The following is a 23,063-nucleotide window of genomic DNA, read 5'->3' on the forward strand; positions in this document are numbered from 1 at the left end:
TAGCGTTTTGCCTCCATAAAAACGCAGCCAATTTTCAATTTTCAATTCGTCCGAGTGAAAACACGAATTACCACTAATTCTATAGACAGCGCGATCAATGGCCATAAATTTCAGCGTAGCGTCGAAGGTTCATTTACAGCTCCATTTATCGCTTTTCCCACTTTCCTCTAGTGCTTTTCTAGTATACGTCATAAAACAATATATTTACACTCTTCCATTTGACGTCATGCACGGAAATACTGACATCCGCTCCCACGCCCTGCTTCGCTGCTTACCGCTATGACACTATGACAGAAAAGAAATGGGCTTTTCCTTCCTTGCACTCGCATTTCCTTTTGTGCGGCTAACGCACTGCAATCGCAAGAAAAATAGACAGGAAGGCACTGCGACATTGCCCCGCCGCGGTGGCTCAGTGGTTAGGGCGCTCGACTACTGATCCGGAGTTCCCGGGTTCGAACCCGACCGCGGCGGCTGCGTTTTTATGGAGGAAAAACGCTAAGGCGCCCGTGTGCTGTGCGATGTCAGTGCACGTTAAAGATCCCCAGGCGGTCGAGATTATTCCGGAGCCCTCCACTATGGCACCTCTCTCTTCCTTTCTTTTTTCACTCCCTCTCTTATCCCTCCCCTTACGGCGCGGTTCAGGTGTCCAACGATATATGAGACAGATACTGCGCCATTTCCTTTCCCCCCCAAAACCAATTAATATTATCACTGCGACATTTCCTTCGAAAATGTGCGATGAAATCGGCGCTCGCAAATCACCTCGAGTCGACGCATACTGCATGGGGCCTAACTTTGCACTCAGTTCTTTCAGCGCTCATCCATTAGGGGCAGGGCGTCGAATTGAGGCATTCCTTTTCTCCACTTTTTCTCGCAGTGAAAGCCGCCGCCCAAGGCCTTTGGAAAGAAAACAACCCTGGAGACTTCGTGCGCAGACATCATCCTTGGGCGTTTCGGCGATCTCCGAGGAAAGTACGAGGTTAATGTAGGAGTCGAGACACGTAGTAGGCGCGCAGGCGAGGCATCCACTCGCTGCGCTAGTGTGTGTAATGGATGGCCTTAGGGCCAGACATCCATGGAATGCCCGGCGCAAAGGGAAATGTGGTCAGTTCTTTCGTTACCGTTAAGACTGAAGATTCCTTTTTTCAGTCCTCAAGAAGTCTTATTTTTCGCTCTCTTTTTGCTTCTTGCGTGTGAAATTACTGTTGACCGCATAACGCAGTTGCGAACTTTTCTTCTCGTTTAGCGAATTTAATCGACGCCTGCAGCTTTGGTCCGCATCACCTAAATTTCAACGACGGACTTCTTCAAGCGCAAAATTTTGTTTTGTTTTTTTGCCACGCGTAGATATCGCTTTCAGAAGCTTAATTTTCAGACGGCCTTCATCTTCATCATCATCATCATTATTTTATTTTATAAAACCAATACATCAAAACTTGATTGGACCCATAGAAAGTCAAAATACATAATATTCATTAAAGAATGGCAGACATTCAAAATACATCTACAAAAAGACGTGAGATGCTACAATAGCGGCATTGCAAATATGTTAAGCACATACATATTCTGAAAAACAACAAAAAATAGGTTTATGAATGTACAAAACCAAGCACAAACACATTCAGTCCCACAGTTCTGGGCAGACAAGAAAAATGTTTTTCAATAAGGACAAAAAATTATGTTTGAGTTTGATGTCATCGGGAATCTTATTCCATATCTGGGCACCTTCTTCGTTTCTTTCGCAGATAACGCGAAGCTTGATGAGGATTACGCCTTATCAAAAAATTATTCTTCTGTAATCACGTGCTGGTAATGCAAAAAGGCGCAATATTCTTACGCATATCTCATAAGGAAACCTTACAGCTTGCTCGTGAGCTGGTAGCAATTCACATGCACACAGTTTGTTGTAGCTGGCGTCAAAGACCATTGGCGCGAATGTGAAGAGAACAGCGTCACTGGAGTAGAAACGCTCTTATGGTAATGGAAAAATGAGTCATATCCGAAGAATGTGAGGGAAGAAAGCTGACCTACGTCATCTGCTGCTAACATTCGTTCGTCAGGTGTAAGGGGTACTTATATTCTTTGTGTGTGTGTGTGGCGGGGTGGGAGAGTGCACTCGCCAACATGCATTTCGGCACACGGCGTGGTGATAGACGCTAATGATCTGGTACCGCACACCCCTGTTTGTCGCCGACCCGCGGAACCATCAATGGGCTTGCAATCGACCTCCTCACACTGTCTGGACATCTGATGACGATGATGCGGTTGCGCCCAGCGAATCTAGCATTGCAATGGCTACAGGCGAGACAATGCTCGAAGTAACAATAAGCAGAAGGTGCTCACGTTTCAGGTAAACAAGTGCCAGCGATTCAGTTCCCGTTGCTTCCCTACATCCATTCCCCCCCCCCCCCCCCCGCCCCCTCTCCACCAGGCCCCGACTGACAAGCCAGCACATATACCGATGGCATCGACGAATGTGTTTTGCTTGAATATTGCGGGTGTTTTGCGTGATTCTCGTACGTTATTGAGGGTTTTTCCAGGGGTCTGTCTCGTTATGTCAGGCTTCGCAAGCCACACACATGCACACAAATAAACACATCTGCAGTTAGAGTCGAGGGTTTACTGTTGCTTTTTTTTCCCCCAAATGTCACGAACGTGCAAATGGAAGTGTAAGAAGTCTACGATGTCTAGAGTTTCAGCTAACTGCTGCTTCGAAGTCTATAGTTCAAGATCGTCGCGGAATACGTTACAGTAGTTTAAAAACCAAGGCCAGCGTTTTATGTAGCTCATACACTGCTTTCCTCGATAATTGTACGAAGGGAGAAAGTTTTTATTTGCGCCCTCGTATCGTGTTTGATATTGATTTTTCTTTCGATGCGTCCAGGTGGCGAAACAATTGAATGGCGATTGCACAATTGGCGATGCGGAACATCAGCGCTAGCTGTCATGCGATAATTATTTCGTACAGAAAGATGCGGCCCCGACATGATGCCAGTGCTAGGTCCGTGTACCCCCCTCTCCCAGTTTCCCCTTTCCCATGGTCATGTAGGCATATGTACGGGGGGTGCGTGGTCACGTGATCGTGCTCCATTAAGGGCTGGTTCCTTGCTCCTCCTCCTTTCCCTTCTGATTCCCTCCTCCCGGTCACGTTGTACTACACAGGCGCTTCTTGACGACGACAACGACAACAGACACGCTTGGCCAAGGAACCTTCGCCTTAACAGCTAGTGCTGTAAAAGGGAGGCATGTTTTAAAGAATTGGGGTCTTTATAAAAGTTTCTTGTGGTTTTAGCTCACTCTCAAGCATGGGCAATATAGGTCACGCCACTGAGCGCACCCAAAGTAATGTAGCGACCGCGAACAAGTCCTTTCACCGTTCGATACAGCAACTTATGGGCACACCGGCTTAGCAAATTTCCTCTAGGCCTTACTTTCGGCTTTGCATTGCTTCTCAGAAAAGTGTCCAGGTATATGCGAACCTCTGTCCTCGCTATCTTTTGCCCTCTTGCCGCCTTCCGCGGAGCCGAGTCATTTAGGTGGCTTCGGCGGAGCAGAGTCGAACACTGCCTGTTCTGAGAAAGGCCAAGGCCTCGTCCGTGGCGGCTCGTTTTAAAGCATCGCCTTGCGCGATCTATTCTAATCTGTCCCTTGGGAGCTGACGGGGGGAGGGGGCGTCTTCTCCATGGAAATCAGTTCCGCTTCAGCTGCGCGAGCGGCTTTTGCGCAAGCCTGTAGGCGGGCCGGCCAGCCAGCCGTGCCAAGAGCCATGTTTCATTTGCGACCCGGCAATGGAGACGGATGGGTGAAGTAACCAAACATGAGAAGTGGGAGATTGAAGGTGCTATGCGGGCTGCGTATACTTACGCAGTGATCGCTTGACAGCTACCATTCTGCAACGACTTCAACCGAAAGCGAACTGCTCTCTTCGCCGTCGAGGAACACTTGATGGTTCTTTGCACCTCTCAATAGAGTGAAGAACAAAATGATGTAAATAGTATCGAGCCGCAGGCAGCCCTGAACAAAGGTGGACAGATGACAACCAAAAGAGATGAAACTTGGCTGTATGCAATCCATCTGTCATGTCTTGCTAGTTCACTTCACTGCAGTTTTTTTTCTCGCTATTTTAATGTCACGATTCAAATAAAAAGGCCCTCGTTTAAACTGCAATAACACTGGTTACGGGGCGAGTTGGTAAGCCTGCATGATGTAAGCCAGCCAAAAGACTGTACAACAAAGAAAGACGTAGATGGATGATAGCATGTCCTGTCTACCTCTTGCACTCCTGGTCCATCCTTTTTCTCGTCTCCATCATGCCTGTTTTAAAGAATCAGAAATCTTAGTCCCAGTTTCTCGTCTTGCAAGTGTGAGGAAGCTGGGGTGTAACAAGTGGGAAATAGAACCTGCATACGTTATGCTAAGGAAGCCTTAAAGGAATGAAAAATAATTTGTCCCAGCCAGCAACTCTGCTGTACACCGGGCTTTTAACAGAGTTATAACAAATTATACACTCCTATAGGAGAAGTGCAGAGTAATTTCGTACGGCCTAAGGTTAAAATCAAATATCAGGGAAGATATCAGTAATAATACTGAGTGCAGGTTGAGATTTAAAGAGAGAGACCTCGTACAGTCGGATAAATCTCAGGAACGATACGGCACATTCTCTTAAAAGGAAGTTCTGGACTTCCTGTCATGGCGTCGCGGGCAACCACAACGCAGAATCCATGGCTGCTACGGCACATGCAAAGCGGTTGACCGCAGCGTCATAACAGTAAGCCGACGCCATTTTTGGCGTCGGCTTACTAGCCTATTTGACTACTTGAGCCTACTTGACTATTTGAGCCTATTTTAATAGCCTAGCCTATTTACTAGCCTTATTCGAGAGGCATTTTCCACTTCGTTCATGAGTTGTATTCGACTGCAGGGTGTAACTCGCGGCAGTATAAAGCGTACTTGCAAGCTGTGCACTGCTCTTCAGCGATATCAGGCGTCAAATACTTCTGCCATGCTTACAAGGGTGTAAACGGAACCTCCAGGGACACCGAGCGAGCACACAGAATGTTCGTGGAACTTTCCTCGAGCGATGAGTGCCTACGAGGCGTCTGCATAACGACCGCGAACGAAGGTCGCAATAAAGAGAAGGACACACCGCGGAGATGACGCATTCCTTCCACTTCTCTGCGCGCAAAAGACCGCCGAGAAAGACGCTACTCGTAGAAAGAGCGCGAATAGACGCTGAAAGGGGGGAAGAATAAGCAAGAGGATGGGCCCTGACAATCACGACCTTTACTTCGTAGCAACTTGCTCAAGTTGCCCCGCCGCGGTGGCTCAGCGGTTAGGGCGCTCGACTACTGATCCGGAGTTTCCGGGCTCGAACCCGACCGCGGCGGCTGCGTTTTTATGGAGGAAAAAACGCTAAGGCGCCCGTGTGCTGTGCGATGTCAGTGCACGTTAAAGATCCCCAGGTGGTCGAAATTATTCCGGAGCCCTCCACTACGGCACCTCTCTCTTCCTTTCTTCTTTCACTCCCTCCTTTACCCTTCCCTTACGGTGCGGTTCAGGTGTCCAACGATATATGAGACAGATACTGCGCCATTTCCTTTCCCCCAAAACCAATTATTATTATTGCTCAAGTTAACGCATTTCGGAGAGGAATAGATACCATCAGTGTATACTAATTGGAAACAGCTGCTCAATGAAGTATCTTCGCTGGCGCTGTAGACATCTGAGAGATTTTTTTCTGTCAAGGCTCATGCGCTGACGTATATAGAATGTACCATGACTATTGCATCGCCGTCCTTGCGAAGCCGTTGTTACTGTACACTTTTTGTTTGGCTCCTCAGTGTGCATATACATGACCGGGGTGTTGCTTAGTCCACCAAGGAAGCTTGTTCTGTGAAATCACGTGAAATCACGCGAAATGTGACACGTGCGGGCGTTCACCCATCCTGCGCTTACCCTCTACATTTTTCGTGGGTCAGCCACGTGATCCCGAGTTCGTTGCTGCAGCTTTTTTCTGATCTCGAGTTGCAGATAAAAGAGACGATAGTGAATATTGCCTTTTCTTTCGCTAGTGTTTCTTTTTCCATTTTAAGACCGTAGACTGCTCCCTATTTAGCTGCGCCAGAAAATAAGAGTAAAAATTAAATGCGCAATGCGAACTGCGGAGCAGTTTCGCCCAAAGGTGCCCTTCTCTTTTGAAAAAACCAGCGGGGTGAATTGAAGGTTCCTCCGATTCGGAAACCGGATCGCTATCAGCCACGTACAAGCAAGCGAGTGTAAAATCCACAACAGAACGGTTCAGCGAATGGAATGAGCACACTCGCTCGGATATACTAGAAAAACAGAAGCTGATCGGCTGACCTATTCAGTGGGTTTTCACAAACTCGACACGCATGTCCAATAACGACAAGCGTTGCTCTTAGGTGGACGTGACTCTGCACAGGAGCGTCGTAAAGTTGAGCGTAGTTTTCTCCGTGTTGAAGAAGTTTATGGCGCATAGGTGGACGGTACAGGCGCAAGCGGGCGATATTCCACTTGTACCATCCACTTCTCTGCCCTTAAGTCCTGTTGTTGTTGTTTGCCTATCAAAAGATGGCACATACCCACACTGGGGGATCGTCCAATAATCGGGTGGCTATTCACCTGAACGCAGTTAATAAAAAGGAAAAGCACGTGGGAGCGCAACTCCGGTGAATTCTTCGTCATGAACAGAAAAGGAACCCGCCGCGGTGGCTCAGTGGTTAGGGCGCTCGACTACTGATCCGGAGTTCCCGGGTTCGAACCCGACCGCGGCGGTTGCGTTTTTATGGAGGAAAAACGCTAAGGCGCCCGTGTGCTGTGCGATGTCAGTGCACGTTAAAGATCCCCAGGTGGTCGAAATTATTCCGGAGCCCTCCACTACGGCACCCCTTTCTTCCTTTCTTCTGTCACTCCCTCCCTTATCCCTTCCCTTACGGCGCGGTTCAGGTGTCCAATGATATATGAGACAGATACTGCGCCATTTCCTTCCCCAAAAACCAATTATTATTATTATGAACAGAAAAGGGATGAAAGTTTTCATTTCAAAATTATAAGAATAATAATAAAGAGAGGGATTAAATAATAATGATTAAGTCGAAATGTAATAATTGATAGAAAAGAAAATTTTGGAACACTTAGCAAGGCAGTCGGTTAGATTCTATCAGGAAATTTAGAACAGCGGTACAAACAGATCTGTGGCTGAACCCAACTGTGGTGGCGCCAAATGATAGCAAGAGCGGGCTGCTCAAACTAAGACCAAGATGCTGCAAGGCCTCTTCCAGCAACTTGAGCACAGTCCTGTCTCAAGTCACGTTTCCTTTTCTTCTTCAATATGGAGAAGACCGTCCACTTCTCTGCCTTATACGTGTTGTCTTAACTTGTGGCTTCTTTTTTTCTTCAACATGGTAGACCAACTTGCCCGAAACTTCACCCCGTTGAGTTATCACCGCTACCAGGAACGACCTTTTGCACTTACCACCGTACACGGCTAGGAAAAAAAAATTACAGAGTGCACTTAAGATCTATATGTGCGGTTAATTCGAAAGCATTTACCACGCTTTTTAATACTAGTTAAGTACATCAAGTACAGCAAGTGCGTTTGGCAGCTTCTCTCGAACCATGAATGGCAGTTTACCAGTATCAAGAGAAAAGTATTAGCAGCTGTATCTTACCGGTGCTCACCTATGGGGCAGAAATGTGGACGCTAACGAAAAGGGTTCAGCTTAAACTGAGGACAACACAACCAGCTATAAGAAGAAAAATGATAAGTAACGTTAGGAGACAAGAGGAGGAGAGAGTGGGCCAGGGAACGAAAGCCGGTTAATCGCCCCCTATTCGAAATAAAGAAGGAATAGGCTTGGGCAGGGAATGTAATGCGCAGGCAACAAGAGAAGACAAGCGTAGCAGGGGGCGGCGACGGTTGGGTGGGCGGATGAGAGCAAAAAGTTTGCAGTGATAAGGGGGCCACAGCTGGCAAAGAAAATTTTTTAATTGGAGAGATTTGGGAGAGGCCTTTGTCCTGTATTGGGTGCCATCAGGCTGATGATGATGATTATGATGATGGGGACACCAAGTACTTATTAGTGCCAATTAACCATTGTTTACCTAGCTGTTAATTAGGGTATACTGATTTTATGTCAATGTTAATTTGTAATAGTTATTGACCATTGACTATTAATAAGTGTTTCCTAATTAGTTCTTGGCGCCTAATAATTACCATTTATGTTAATCTATGATCTACTGACTCCGCTAACTATCTTTTACTGTCTACTGGCTGACCATTGACGTCATGAGGTTTTGTGCCGTCGCTTTTCGCGCTCACGCCCGGTTCTCGGCTGGACGGGACTTCTAATGCTTTAGCATTAATAAAGAGCGCGTTTGGCCCTGGCATGACATTTACCTGCCTTGTGATATGCCAGTACTTAGTGCGCCTGCTCGGCATTTTGTGACATAGCGCTGTACAACAGCTATCGTGGTGTAATCTTCATTGTACAAGCACCATCCTTACCCCGGGAAATGAGAGGCGCGAGGTATCGGATTCTCCTGTACCGGCCGGTTTTATGTGGGATACCCGCAACTGTCACGCTCTCGCCAGGCATTATCTATAAGGGCGCAGGTCAGCGCCATAGATAACAGAGGAGGGGAAAAACCGGAGAGGAAGCCGCCTACTAATCGTCTCTGATTAGGCGTGGTGAACGTGCTCGGCATTGTAGAGACACAAACAGCCAAAGAAAATTTAAAACTGCCTCATATGAAATGCTTTAGAATTTTGAAATTCGCGCCTATAAGGAACCGCCAGACGCCGCTGCGGTCGAGATCGCAGGCGACCCGGATAAGAACATGCTTTCCACTTGCTCATTTCTTTACGCTTCTGAAGGAAATAAACAAAATTAACTGAGGCGCGAGCCATCCGTGCCAGGGATCGCCACGCAGAAGGAAATGTCGGACGCACGCAGTTCGTCGTTAGCAGGTTGTGTAATCGACCAAATGACGACGCCGCGGCGTGCACGAGCGACCGAGTGGTGTTCCTCGCCGGGTTTTTCCTTATTGTCACGTCGTCAATGTCTGCGACCATCCGGGCAAGCTCACAGGCTACTACTTTTCTTCGCTTCTGCAACTGTCGCGCATAGTCGCTGGACGGAAACAACCAAACAGCACGTTCGCTTGTCGCCATCAAAGTTGTCGCCGCAGACAGCGTTCGACGCGTGCTTAACCATTCTGAAGCGAGCAGACGTACATACGTATACATGGTGGTGGCTATGCCGTATCGTTAAAGGTTCCCCGTGGGAGGATAGCGATGCGAGGCTGCGAGGTCTGCGAGGTTGTAATAGGCATCTCTGTTTAACCTATGCCGTACCGGTACTGCGTCTTTAAGACTAGTAGCGTTACCGTCCCTTCGCTTGTATTTCTACTTGCTATTTCCATCGAACTGCCTTCGTCGCTAACAGTGGTTAGCCTGGCTCCATCGAAGGGAGGTATGTAGTGATTTGAGCACAGGTGGGCACGGAAATTAAGTTGGAGGCCTTATTTGCATATTCGCACATTCTTTTGTACAAATGAGAGAACTTATTTTTAGACGTGTTTTTCTGCTCAGCTTACGCAGACCTGAAAAAAGCGATCTCCACGCTCTCGGTATTCCCATGCTTGACGGTATCTGACGTTAAACGGCTCACAGCGAAACGAAGCGTTGGCACTTATAACGTTTGTGATATTATTCGCGAAACCAGTATTTTATTGCACTCTCGACACCGAAAATGAGGGCTGCGTTCCCGAACAGTCTCGACGGGCAAATACGATGGAGACTTTGTAAAACTAAATAAATATAAAACTTAAAAAAAATCATTACCTTTAGCATAGCGCTTACCGCTGCCGCATAGCGTCTACCGCGCACCGCCACTGCGCAGGCGCAGATCGCCCTAGGGGCGACAGATGGCGCCACGTTCCTGTAAACATCGTACGCTTGCGGCGAAGGGACCAATCAGCGCGGGCGCAGTGGTGGGGCGCTGTAGACGGTGAGCGGTAGTGGTACGCGCTATGCTAAATGTATCTATAGTAGGATACAACTTAAAAAGCAGCAGTTGTTAACACTGGGTCACGGTCCGCGACGTACTGTATTACTCCGCTAGCCAGTCGCAAAAGTTCACGAAATCATCATTATAATGTTTGACTTTATTAAATAAGCCAGGTAAGAAAATTCTAGAGATTATAACATTTTCCTCGTGATTAGCTTATTGTTTAGGTGAAAAGAGAAGTTTTAACAACGGTCTACGGTTTTGTCGTGGAGGAATTGTGTGCATCGGTCCTAAATGTGGGCGGCGCGTCACTGCAGACTTAAGTTGTATCCGACTATAATGTCTTTTAATTACACCTAATACAGAAAGCGCGATTTCTAATTACATTTTAAGCAAAATGTAAATGAAGAGGGGAAAATAATGAACAGTAAAACTGTTCCGCAAGCGAACGAAACGAAAATTAACGAAAATATTACAAGAGAAACAAGGTTAGCCTGTTTGACAGGTGAGAAGTATACAGCCTCCCAATTTAAAAAAAAAATATTATTGCGCGAGCGTCGACAATTCACTCATTCAGCGCCTGGAAATTGTCGAAAAATTTGGAAGCTGTAAGCGCCGAGTTTAAAAATGAAATGAGCGGGGCGACGACAGGTGGGGCTCACTAAAGGCGAAACAGAACACGACACAATCCTCGGAGAAACAAAGCTGTCGCAGCAATCTTAAACCAAAAGATCAAAAACTTTAAAATCACAAAAAGTATCGACCTTCATTCGTGTCAAGTCCGCGAAGAAGAAAGGAACAAAAAAAAACAGTACAAGATTGATTTGGACACATAGTCTGAACGGGTTCAGACGCAGGGCAACAAATATATTGTAAGATTTATCTATAACAATCAATACGTCTGCAGATCTCCCGTCGGCAGACTTGCATCTTTTTGCCTATAAAGTTTTTTTTTTATCGTCAAAAGCATTCCCTGTTGTTTTTCTATGGCAGTCTATGGCTGCTTGATGCGAGCGATGGAAACAATATAATAATTATAATTGGTTTTTTGGTGGAAAGGAAATGGCGCAGTATCTGTCTCATATATCGTTGGACACCTGAACCGCGCCGTAAGGGAAGGGATAAAGGAGGGAGTGAAAGAAGAAAGGAAGAGAGAGGTGCCGTAATGGAGGGCTCCGGAATAATTTCGACCACCTGGGGATCTTTAACGTGCACTGACATCGCACAGCACACGGGCGCCTTAGCGTTTTTCCTCCATAAAAACGCAGCCGCCGCGGTCGGGTTCGAACCCGGGAACTCCGGATCAGTAGTCGAGCGCCCTAACCACTGAGCCACCGCGGCGGGTGGAAACAATATAAAGATTTAGCTACACGTCGGAAGAATAGACTATTACTTTCAATTTTTCCATAACAATATCTTAAGTTCTCAATACTCAAAATTTCCGTCCAACAATGTTGGACATGATGAGAATATTAATATCTGGTACAGACAGGGGCTTGACACAAAAGGTGAAGAATAACGCGACCAGCGCATATGTACCTCTATCTTGATATCAGTCAGCATTTTAGTTCGCTGAGGCAAATTAAGTGTAGGCCACAACATTCAATCCGAAGCCGCGCAATTGGGTTGCGAAATAATTTAATTTTCACTCTCTCTTTATTGCTCTTCCTGCGTTCTATAAAGTGCGATAATAAGCTGTGTATGTCTACAGTTTTAGTGTCGTGATACGAACGCACTGCGGAAGTCCCAATCACCGATGCAGTCACATTTCCCAAAAAACGCACGCTGACGCAGATTATCGTCGGGTAGCGGGGAAACATTGTAATGGCTCGACGGCTGCTCCTAATTATCGTGTTCATTCTCCATGCTGGCGTAAGGCTTACATATGACAAATGGTGTCTGGGAAACAGTGGGAGGAGTGCTGGCTCCCGCCCAACCGAGTCAGACTGGATGCGTCAGACGTGTCCGTTCCGCGTCGAGGACAGACGGTCTGTGCGGTTGCTTCTCACAGCGGTCTTCCCACAGAAGCCTGATGCTTGAAGCGGATTTCCAAATGCAATTCGAGAGCGGGTTATTTATGTGCAGTGCAAGCTAGCTCCCTTAACTGTCATCATTATTTTACAACAGTTGTATCACGAGCTTAACGGAATAATGGCGCAGATCAAGTGACAGGACAGCAGAAGAGCACAAATACACACAAGCGCCTTGTGTGTGTTTGTGCTCTTCTGCTGTCCTGTCACTTGATCTGCGCCATTATTCCGTTAAGCATGTCTGACCAACTTGCCCAATCCTTTACGCTTCTTGTATCACGAGCGTTCTCGGGGAATCAGCAGTTTGGACGTCGTAGTATGTTGCGGCTGGAAATTGGTGTATCTTTCTGCTGAACAAAGTGGATGTCGCTCAGGAGGGGCTTAGATACAGAGGCCTGACCGTGGAAGTTATCGAAATTTTCAGCAGTTTTCATTCTGAGAAAAAGAACCTGCCAGCATTCTGCCAACGACTTGTCTGTTTTGACAAGTAATGTAGCACATGGGTCAGGACAATCGCAGCATGGCTATCGTCCGGGCTCAGGGGTGGCGAAGCTTGTTAGACAGGCATAACCGCAGCAAAAGTTTACTCTACCTTAGGCTCTGTTCCGATTGCATGTAGTAAATAACAGATTTTTAGGGTTGTGGGAATAGTATATTTTTTTTACCGAATCGACTACGAATATTGTAGGTTTGCTACCGGATCAAATACGAGTTAAAAAACCGAATCGAATTCAAATCGAATAGTGACAGAAGCGAATCGAATACAAATGCAGTATTTCTACAAATGTAATATATTCGCACATCATCCTTCAAAGTCAGTATTAAAATTCATGTATCATGGTGACAATAGGCAACAAAACTTGATTACCCCACCCCTTATCTAATACCACGAAAGGGGCCTCCAAGGCAAATAATTGAAATGAAATTCGCTAATTGTACGGATATTCGTTCAAAACGGGTACTCATGCAAAACAGCGAACTACTGGCGGTGGCGCTGCAGTTCGGTGTTAGAACTTTTGAAGTTACAGCTACAGCTCTCAAAAGACGCAACTGTGATCTACACTTAGCTATATGCAGAACGAAGTCAATATATTAACTCTATGAAATTCATGTCACACGTATAGGAGAATTACGTTTTGCTAGATACGACGACAGCGAATGAGCTAGCGCCACATCTCATTAGCTGAGAGGAGCAAGAGCTACTAAGGAGCCGTGGCCTCCGAGATCGGGCGTCGAGGCGTGAGACCTGGTACGCTAAACCTGGCTGGGCCCTCCCGTGCTCCCAATCTCGGAGGCCATGTATGAGCATTATGAACGCCTCCTCACGAATGGACCATGTCACGCCGCTGAACCATCGCCCCGCGCAGATCGATCGCGATAGCCTGCTGTGCGGCATCGGTTTGGGTTACATTTTTCAAAACAGTCGTCAGAGAAACCTGCGGCGTGTCTTATTAGAACTTCGTGCCTATTATTTGAAAATTATGCGGAAACTAGAGAACACGTTCGAGTGGCTGCGAATAAACTTGAGCTCACTCTATTTGTTTCGTTCAGCGAATCGAATCGCAGGATATTCAGTTTGTTATTAAGAAATTTCGAATATTCGTACTCCCTAAAAGTTTAGGCAAATAGCTTAATGGAAGTTAGTTGCAAGTTCCTGTTGCTTCCCACATGGAGTTACGCAACTTTAAAAAGAATTAGCGACCATTGCCACTTTTGTTTAATGGTTACTTGTGCAAGCTCGAACTGTACCTTCTTCTGCTCTGCAGGACTGCTAAATGCTGTCTGCCCGACACGGAAAAACATTTAGATTCAAGTCGGGCCCGGGCACGTTCATCATCAACATCATAATCATAAGCCTCACTACGCTCACTCCAGGACAAAGGCCTCTCTCATATCTCTCCAATTAACCCTGTTCTGTGCCAGCCGCTGCCACCTTATCCCAGCAAACTTCTTAATCTCATCCGCCCCCCTATCCTTCTGCCGCGCCCTTCTACGCTTGCCTTCTCTTGGAGTGCACTCCGTTACCCTTAAGGACCAGCGGTTATCTTGACTTCGCATTACATAGCCTGGCCAAGCCCATTTCTTCTTCTTGATTTCGACTAGGATGTCATTGACCCGCGTTTGTTCCCTGACTCACTCTGACCCTGGACAAGTAGAGCCTGTGTCAAATGGAAATAGCCCAAAGAGTTCGCTTCTAAAAAGTGTATTGGGGCTCGTGTAGCATCCGTGGAAGGCGTAACTTTAATTGGGGGAAAGGGCGAAAGCTCTTGTCCCCTTTAAGAGACTGGGGAAGCGAGGCACACATCATGGCCCAGAAGCGAATCCCTTGGTCTTTATACTTTTGACAAAGGCCGTACTCACGCCTATTTTAAGTTAAAGAAATCTGGCTTTCTCACACCTTTGTTACACATAGCATCCTCTTTCGACTATTGATTAAATCCGTTTGATTTCTGTTATCGGTTTTAAAAACCTATATGGAACACTGGCAGGGGCAAATGCAAATATATCCATGTTCTCTCCAAGACTATACATGTCCATGTTCTAGGCATATGCATTTGCAAAAATTTAATACTCGAATCGTGAGTAGTCTTCATTTCTTCCCAAAACTGTGACTTCCTGGCCATCTCTGCCAGCTGTTAAACGACGTTTGCCACCAGGGAGGCGCTGCTGTCAGCCTGCTTAAATATGGCATTACAGCATTGCTTAACGAATGTAGGTGTTCCGCAGCCACCGAATGTCAAGCTTGTTTTCATTGCACCCTTCATTTGGCTGCTATATATATTTGACTTAGAATGTTTTCTCCTCTGATCAGTATAGCCTTTTACTTTCCTAAAGGAGGCCATCACCTCCAAGCTTCATGCACGTGTAAGGAGAGCATAACGAAATGACACTGCAAGTTTTTCTGTTACATACACTACCTAGGAGGCATAGAAACTGCGGCATGATACCCGCGGAAATGAACTGCAAGTCATAATTCCCGCGGGAAGCGAACGGCAGGGTGAGTTCGCAAGCATCGACCACGAGATACGCGGGACTGCGAATTTCCCCAGGTGGTCGAAATTATTCCGGAGCCCTCCACTACGGCACCTCTTCTTCCTTTCTTCTTTCACTCCCTCCTTTATCCCTTCCCTTACGGCGCGGTTCAGGTGTCCAACGATATACGAGACAGATACTGCGCCATTTCCTTTCCCCAGAAAACCAATTATTATTATTATTAATTCATAAACCACGTCCTTTCATGTTTCCCGCTTCACTTCTTTTTATAGGCCTTCGAATGAGCATATGCCTGGGCCAAACCGGAAATTTTTAGTTTCGGTCCGGAATTCAAGACCCGAGTCACGCAACAACGACAAAGACTTTCTCTCTAGACGTCCCCATGCTGAAATCAGCGACATTCGCCGGCACTCACGCGGTGTGTGTGTGGTATCCTTTCAGCTGTTTCCTAGAGGCAGCGTCGAGCGGAAAATCATCGAAGCGTTGAACGGCGGAAAGATCCGTCGGCGCGCTTTCTTCTCCGCGGGGGCACACTGGGTAGCGGATCGCGCACCTCCTTCTATGCGCTGCGGTGGCGCGGGCACTCGCTGGCTTTGAGGAAAGAGAAACACGAGCGGACCCCCGAGAAAGCGTGCGACTTCGCCCGCCGCACGATGACGTCATAACCGGTTGGGGCTGCCCGCAGGAGCAGGATGCCCAGGAGGCAACCTTGAGAAAGAGATGAGCTTTTGTTATGGAGTCCACGTGCGCCCCCGACGATGATCTGCCCTACCGGTTTGCAAGACGCACGAGTCGCGACGTTTGTAAGCCTTGTGCGCCGAGGCGACCGTTTGGAGGCGGAGAGAGAGAGGGGGGGGGGGGGGGGAGGCATCGAATCGGGCGTGCCTTGGAACTTCATCGCTTGTATCCGCACAGATCTGTGGAAGGCGCAGAGGTCGAGCATGCCATTGTGAACATTTTTTGCTTTGTTTCGATTATTGCTTAAACTCGATGAATCCCGGTATTTCCACGGCTTGGCGACAATGCGAGGCTCTGATGTTAAATACTGTCGACATCTTAACCCAGAAAATCCCTGTGGAAAATTTTTGACGAGCCCTGCAAGCCAAGAGATTGCAGAAAAGGTGGAATGTATGCAAGAAAAATGTCTGCCCTCGAAACATTAATGCATGCCACCCTGCACCAAAAGGCTTGCAAAGGTTACCATGGCAGAGGAGTTAAGCTGCACCCGAACGTTTCGAACTGGTGATATAATCATTATGCTGAGTTCATCGAACTGCTAACAGACCGTTCAGCTTCAGATACTCAAGAACACGTAAAAAAATATCCACACAGGCAAATTTTATTGTGTGCCGTTCTATGGGTATTGCGCAATAGGCAGGTCCCGTTATGGAAACTGTGTTTGAAAGATCTCTAATTGGAGTAAAGACATCCATATCGGCTCTAGCAGCCTACCAAATCAGTGTTCTGCACTGGAGCTAATAACTGCGAATGTCCCGAGTCCGAGAGACTGACACTTGTGATGGCATGGTAACGAGTTCAGCCGTACAATAACGCTGTAAACCACGGCTGTCATCGAGCCAGACTTGCGAACTGATAGGACGCCAGTACAGGCAGTCTGCACGCATAACGTGCGCAGAATCATTGCAACCCATCGGCTTGCCCCGCTTCCTTGAATATCAACAGCGTATTAATAAACAAATTTCTAGCACCCTTTCTTTTTTTATTCGGTGTAATAAATAGCTGCTGACACCATAATCACGGCATAAAACCTCATTTGCTCTAGGACGTCACAGAAAATTACATGTTCAGTTACACATTACGACCAGTTTCCATTTGGGTCGAGGAGATCATCGCGTACAGCTCGACTCCACTACATACATGAGCAAACTCCGTGCAGCTGATAATCACGTGGTCTTGCAAGCCTCGGGCGCGCTGCTGGCGGATCATCCTCGAAGAAATGCCGCCAGCTGGGTGCAGGCCGTTCTCTTGCATCAAAGCCTTTGCACCCAAAACGCATTGGTCTTGAAGTGGAGCGCTGTACATAGAATAAACCAGCTTCAAGCAGTAGTTACATGATTAAGCTCTGCAGTTTGCGATTAGGTTGCAATCGGCAGCCGTTGAAATAAACTCTAAAATGTAGTCTAGGTTGTGTTCGCTGTTAATACTTCATGGTATGGGATAGTACAGTATGGTATGGCATGGCATGGTATGGTATAGTATATCGGGTTTAACGTCTGAGAGAGACATGGGCTATGAGGGGCGACGTTGTGGCAAGCTCCGAATAATTTCGACCACCTAAGGTACTTTTACGTGCACTAACATCGCATAGTACTCTGGCTCCGTGCATTTCGCCTCTATAAAAACAGCCCCCGCGGTTGGGATCGAACCCGAGTCCTCGGGCTGAGCAGTCGAGTGCCCTAACCACTGAGCCACCACGGCGAGGCCGCTGGTAATAATCTGAAGAATGTGTCCATGTAAATACGCCAACTGAAGCCCACCAACAACTTGAAATTTTGAAAATTCGCATCAGTACTGCTCAGGAGATTTTTGCTGCCTCTGACACTGACCCATTTGTTGGCGGCAAGCCTGGTCATTCTGTACCTACCGAGTTGGCAATGACCAGTTCTCCTTTTTCGAAATATTATACTCTTTGCGCGCAAAAATGCGCTACCCACACTACACGTGCAATGTAGAACTTCACGCTCAGGATAAAAATTATAAGTTCGAGGGACCTACGTATGCCTCAAATGTACTCAAAAGACTTTTTCGGCTGTAATCAAATACTCATATGTGTGCACTGAAACTTTTAGGTAACGTCGTTTAAGCGGACGCAAATTTGAGTCTAGGGAATTATGCTACCTGTATGTACGTGATTTGACGTCGGTTAGTCTGTGACTTAACGGACGAAATACGGAAGCGCAGTGATAAATTATATAATTTGACATGTTCGTCTTAAGCTGCACTAATATTGTTACGTGACGACAAGCTGATGAATGCGATGAGATGATAGACGGCTACAGAATGATTTTAATGGCGGACGACCTGGCGCGAGCACTCCTGCCCGCACCACTGCACAGTTCTTTTCCTACTCCGTCACAATATACTTGCACTTCGTGCAAGTCTTGCAGTGTTCCTGTTCTGTTCTTCTTGTAACATAATGCTAATTTCTTATCAAGAATATGCTTGCATTTGGTACTTTGTGTAACGTAGTAGCGGTTAGTTCTTATCTCTTTCGACTTAGTAGCTCTGCTATGTGTCATTTCCTATCTTTCTGTGGCTGTCTTCATCCTTAGCTCGTTACACCTGCTTAGGCTTGTATTTTTATATGTTGAGGGTAGCACTGCGGCAGCATATTAGATCAGATGCCGCGCCCCCTCTCCCCCTCATTGATAATATTGACTTATTTTGTAGTGTTTTTAAGCATTTGAGTCGCAAGTGTCTGCAGCGTTTTCCATGAAGTAGAGATGTGTTAATATTGTGTGTCACAGTACGTTCTTTTGGCTTTCCGTGGAGCCAGCCATACTTATGTGGTGGGGAATTAAAAACATAACTGCACTCTTAGGTCGTTGTACTCTGACACGTACTGACTGTGTAACATTTTCTTCGTGTGTGCCCATGCTTTTCTCATGAGCGTCAAGCACTTCTCCGGACCTGAGACGATACGAAATGTGACAAGGTATGGTGTCGCTCACGTGGTGTTCCTGAAGGTCCTCGAAGCTCTTGCAGGGCACTGATCTGTTGTGGCAGGGACAAGGGACTCTCATAACTCTCTCTCCAATTAACCCACCTTACCTCCATGAATTCATTAATCTCATCCAATTACTTAACTTTCCACCACACCTTGCTACGCTGCCTTCGGTACTCACCCACAGGTGAGTACGATGTATAAGCAGTTCAATAAATTCCTACAAATATTTTAAACTGATGTGGTTGCACTTATTCTCGAAGCGCCTTCTGTTTCAGCACCTGCTTGATGCACTTCTTGCATATAGACAATGGAATATACAAGGCTTTTCAGATACACTTGTTTAAAGAAAAAGCTCTGTGCCGATCATCAAATTACTAAGCTGGAGACTCAGGAGGTATGCACCACTAATTTTGCTACTGCTCCTCCTAGTTCATTAAAGTCACTGTTCACATACTTACATACTCGCATACCGTGTCAGTGAATCATGCTTGCAAGTTCCTTTTGAAAGCCCTTTCCTCAAAGTGGACTCCTGTTCAATAAAAGGGCAAAAAGTCGTCACATATCCCATATTTAAGAAGAAAAAAAAACAATAGCAAGTAAAGGTTATGAGTGACACCTACTACCCGAGATTTGCAAAATATAAAAATGCAGTGCACTCGTCACACTCATACCTGACGCCTTCGGGGGTGACGTACGCGGCGTCTAACGTGTTCCCTCAAGTACAAGAGAAGGAACGTGAGCCAAATGCTATTTGCTTTCGAAACAAGCCTACAGTCACAGAACAAGACATTAAATGATTTTTGTTTTTTCTCGTACTTGAAAACCGTGTGTAAAACCCCAGCCTCTAAAGCAGAGGTGAGTTGTCCTTTCTTCTGCGGCTGCTTGCTTAGAAAATGTTTCAAAAGTCCATGGGTGTGAGGATTTTGCATTGCTAATATAAAACGGTGACGTGACGGGAGTAAATTCGACCCCATGCAGAGTGTAGCTGATTTCATTACCTAATTGCCTAGTCACCCATCCGATACGCCAAGGAATGTGGTTATTCTCAATCGTGCAATGCCGGACAACCCCTGGAACTCTAGGTCCTATTCAGCTTTCCGGTCTACATAAAAAACAAAAACTAATTCCTTCGAAGAGCTTGATCTGGAACCGGAACCTTTTTCCAGGGAGGCAAATAGAATGCGGATGCAGCCATGATAAGCTCGCAGAATAAGTAGAAAAGAGAGAACGCTGGCACGACTAAAAGTTTGCATCCTTCCAGAATTATGAAAAAGCCAAGTTTTTTAAATGCCTGTGGTGTGCACCGATTATGACGCAGGCACGAATTGTAACTGGACGATTTGATTCAATGCATCCTGCGAGAAAATTTAGTTTTCTTCGAGCTCATATTACAATTTTTGTCCGCTGGGATACTTCTCCAATCCGTCTATAAATACGCCTGAATTATTCAGTACCAATAAAGATTGTGCTTTCTTTTTCCAGCATGTACTAAACTTGCACAAACTGCGATTACACTGTTGAATGTGGGAACATCGCAGTCGTTCATCCAATGACAAAACTACAATGATTCATTTATTCCATTTCGATTCCTTGGCCTTACAATAACCGTTCCCAACTGTAGTCTTGGTATTGCCACAGCTGCCTAACTCTAGGAGAAATGGTGAATAATAACTGCGATAGTACCACGAAAAAAGGTGACTGGTATTTATCGCCGCTCTAATTTTCGTTAATTTGGTATGTTTTACCTCTTTCCTAGTCGATACACCACCTTATTTGCTCAGGCCCACTATTATAACAGATAGTCTTGCTGTATTGACCGTACAATGCAGTGCGCAGACTCTCTAACGCCAGCGTTATCTCTTTTTGTCCTACTGAAACCCGCGCATGTTATGTTCACGAAAGCTTGCTGTGCGTATTGTGTGTTCTCGCGGAATCTTGCGCTCTCACGACAGTAGATTAAAACGCTACTAATTTCGTTGCTAGTCAGCCTAAAGTACAATGAGCTCGAGCGATGCTAATTGATAATCAGAATCACTTGCAGTTGAATACCGAATTGACCACTCTTCGCGCCACTCGTGTACTACATTTCGAGCTCTTGCGTTCCAATTTGACGTTTCTCTTTATACCTATTTTTTTTAAGTTGATGGCATTTTAAGTTGTTCTCATTAAACTATTATTCCTGGAGATATATATTCCTGCTGCTAAGTATTTTTTATATTTCCTGCAGCATAGGTCACTCTGGTGCATTCTGTTCGATACCCGATTAAAGGACTTCATATATGCCTAAAAAGTAAATGTGGCGATTACACATTCGTGCTAAAGCGGAAGAGGAGCGCTAGCCTGTTTTTTTTTGTGCTTTCCCCATTAACAGTTTGCCAGTTGATGATTCGGCATAGGTCACAAATTTGTTTTATGCATCTCTCCTTCTCTTCCGTTAATGGTTTGGTTTGGTTATTGAAGCATGCAACTTGAGGGTCCTGGCATCTTTCTTGGGAGGGTTCTTCTCGGCCAGCCCGTTTTTGAGGATCTTGCCATCTTTCGCGGGTTGCTCGGTGCCTTACCTTTGGACTCGGCCTAATGTCGTGGCCGCTTGACTACGCGCCGCATCCTTCGCCCGAGTTTCTGCAAAACGTTTGTTACTCCAAGCTATTGACGTAAGGTTTACTCACACACGGCAACTCCAAGACTGGATGCGAAAAAACTTAAGAGGCCCACATGAGCTCCGCCTTAATTAAGTGTACGACGGGGCCTGTGGTCCTCTTTGCGAATCACTTTGCAGACATGGTTATTCTTTACATTCAAAGATCGCGGGGAGCCCTCATAACCACTCTTGGCGCAGTGGTGCGGTGGTGAAAGCGATGTGCCACTGTCCCGGCAGGTGGCTGTTTCAAACACACCCACCAGTGGGGCTTGTGAGATCCAGGTTGCTCTCCCCAAGCAACTTCTCGCGGCCATTCGTTAACTTAACTGCCACCTGCCACGATGCGAAGGTAGTGATGACGTCACAAGGTCACGTGACCTAGTTTTTGCTCACAACGATGACAGCCCCGACGCTGTATTTTCTACAAAACGGGAGCCGTAATGCTCACCGCTTGGAACCCTCTACAGAGCGATGTATGGGCTTGGAGAATAGGCGTAGTCAGGGAGATGTTGAAGCAGAGCGCGTAGGAAAAGCCCTCTTTTTCGACATATTTACACCATATGGCGGCCACAGCCCAATGCTGGCGGAACAGCGAGCACCTACTTTTTAAGATAAATTTGCTTACGGCGTTCGTTGCAGCGACTATATATGGGAAGAATGAAGAGCACAGAAGAGAATATGGGCGTCGCACTACCGCCCCCACCGAAGCAACATCGGCATCATCAACACACACCCACCCGCCCCATGAAGCCCTCTTCCAATGCCTCTCTGTCTGACAGGACCAGCATAGATGCACAAGTACTGCCTAAACGACGTTCAAAAATTGAAAGTTCGTATTTCTTCCAAGAATTACTTTAGAATATCACCGGAGTTAGCTGTACCAATTAGGAAGGGGTTTAAGCTATCACTTATATAACAACGACATTTTGAAGGCGTATACAGGGCGACGCAAAGATGATTGTTGTGCTGGTAACGTTATGCAGCGACGTTGGCGTTGGTTATAGGGGAAACGAAAGGAAAGGAAAGAGTGCAGTAACAGTCTCACTTTTTGGTGGACACCTCAAGCACACCGTGAGTGGAAGGATGAGAAGAGAGTGAAAGAAGGGGAGAGAGAAACAGTCGCCGTAGTAGTGGCCTAGGGAATAATTTCGGCCACCTGGGGATCTTTAACATGCACTGACATTGAACAGCATACGGGTGCTTTTTAACGTCCAGCCTGCATTGAAACGGAGCCTCCAAGACTGAGGTTCAAACCGGGCCCCCAACCAACGCCACCTAGCGCCTCGACCCAGCAGCCTATCGCCATAACCACTGGGCCACCGTGGCGGATGCAGAAGCCATACACTTTCCAAATCTGATGGTGGCGAGAGGAGAAATGTGGCATTGTGGATGAACTTCTAGTCACTGCTTAAGTGCGTCTCCTAGCGCCTCGAGAGTTGCGATAGATGCGATGGCGTTTCTCCGCAGCAGCTTTTAAAAATTTTCTGGCCTCAACCAGTGGCTCGTTTGCAGCGTAACTGCGCACGGAGCTTGCATATTGCGGTAACCTTTGTCTCGTGGTAAGGTTGACAACGGTACTCACTTGGCTCTGTCGCACGTGACGCAAACCCGGAATCGTCTGCGCCGATATCGAGGGACCGAAAGCCGACAACGCCGAGTTTCCGCCGAAGGGTGGAGGT

At 46.6% G+C, this 23,063-nt stretch overlaps 1 protein-coding gene across 2 annotated transcripts in view; it reads right to left on the reverse strand.

Moving 5' to 3' along the window:
• The window catches only part of LOC144121035 (proclotting enzyme-like), a 30,760-nt gene extending 15,119 nt beyond the window's left edge, over positions 1–15,641 (reverse strand). For both annotated transcript variants that reach the window (XM_077653941.1, XM_077653940.1), the window contains exon 1: positions 15,471–15,641. The gene's annotated coding sequence lies outside the window, so the exon portion shown is untranslated. The remainder of the gene's footprint in view (positions 1–15,470) is intronic.
• Between the last annotated feature and the right edge of the window lie 7,422 nt (positions 15,642–23,063).

This window comes from Amblyomma americanum, chromosome 2, assembly GCF_052857255.1.
Source record: "Amblyomma americanum isolate KBUSLIRL-KWMA chromosome 2, ASM5285725v1, whole genome shotgun sequence".
In the NCBI taxonomy this organism is placed as follows: Eukaryota; Metazoa; Arthropoda; class Arachnida; order Ixodida; family Ixodidae; genus Amblyomma; species Amblyomma americanum.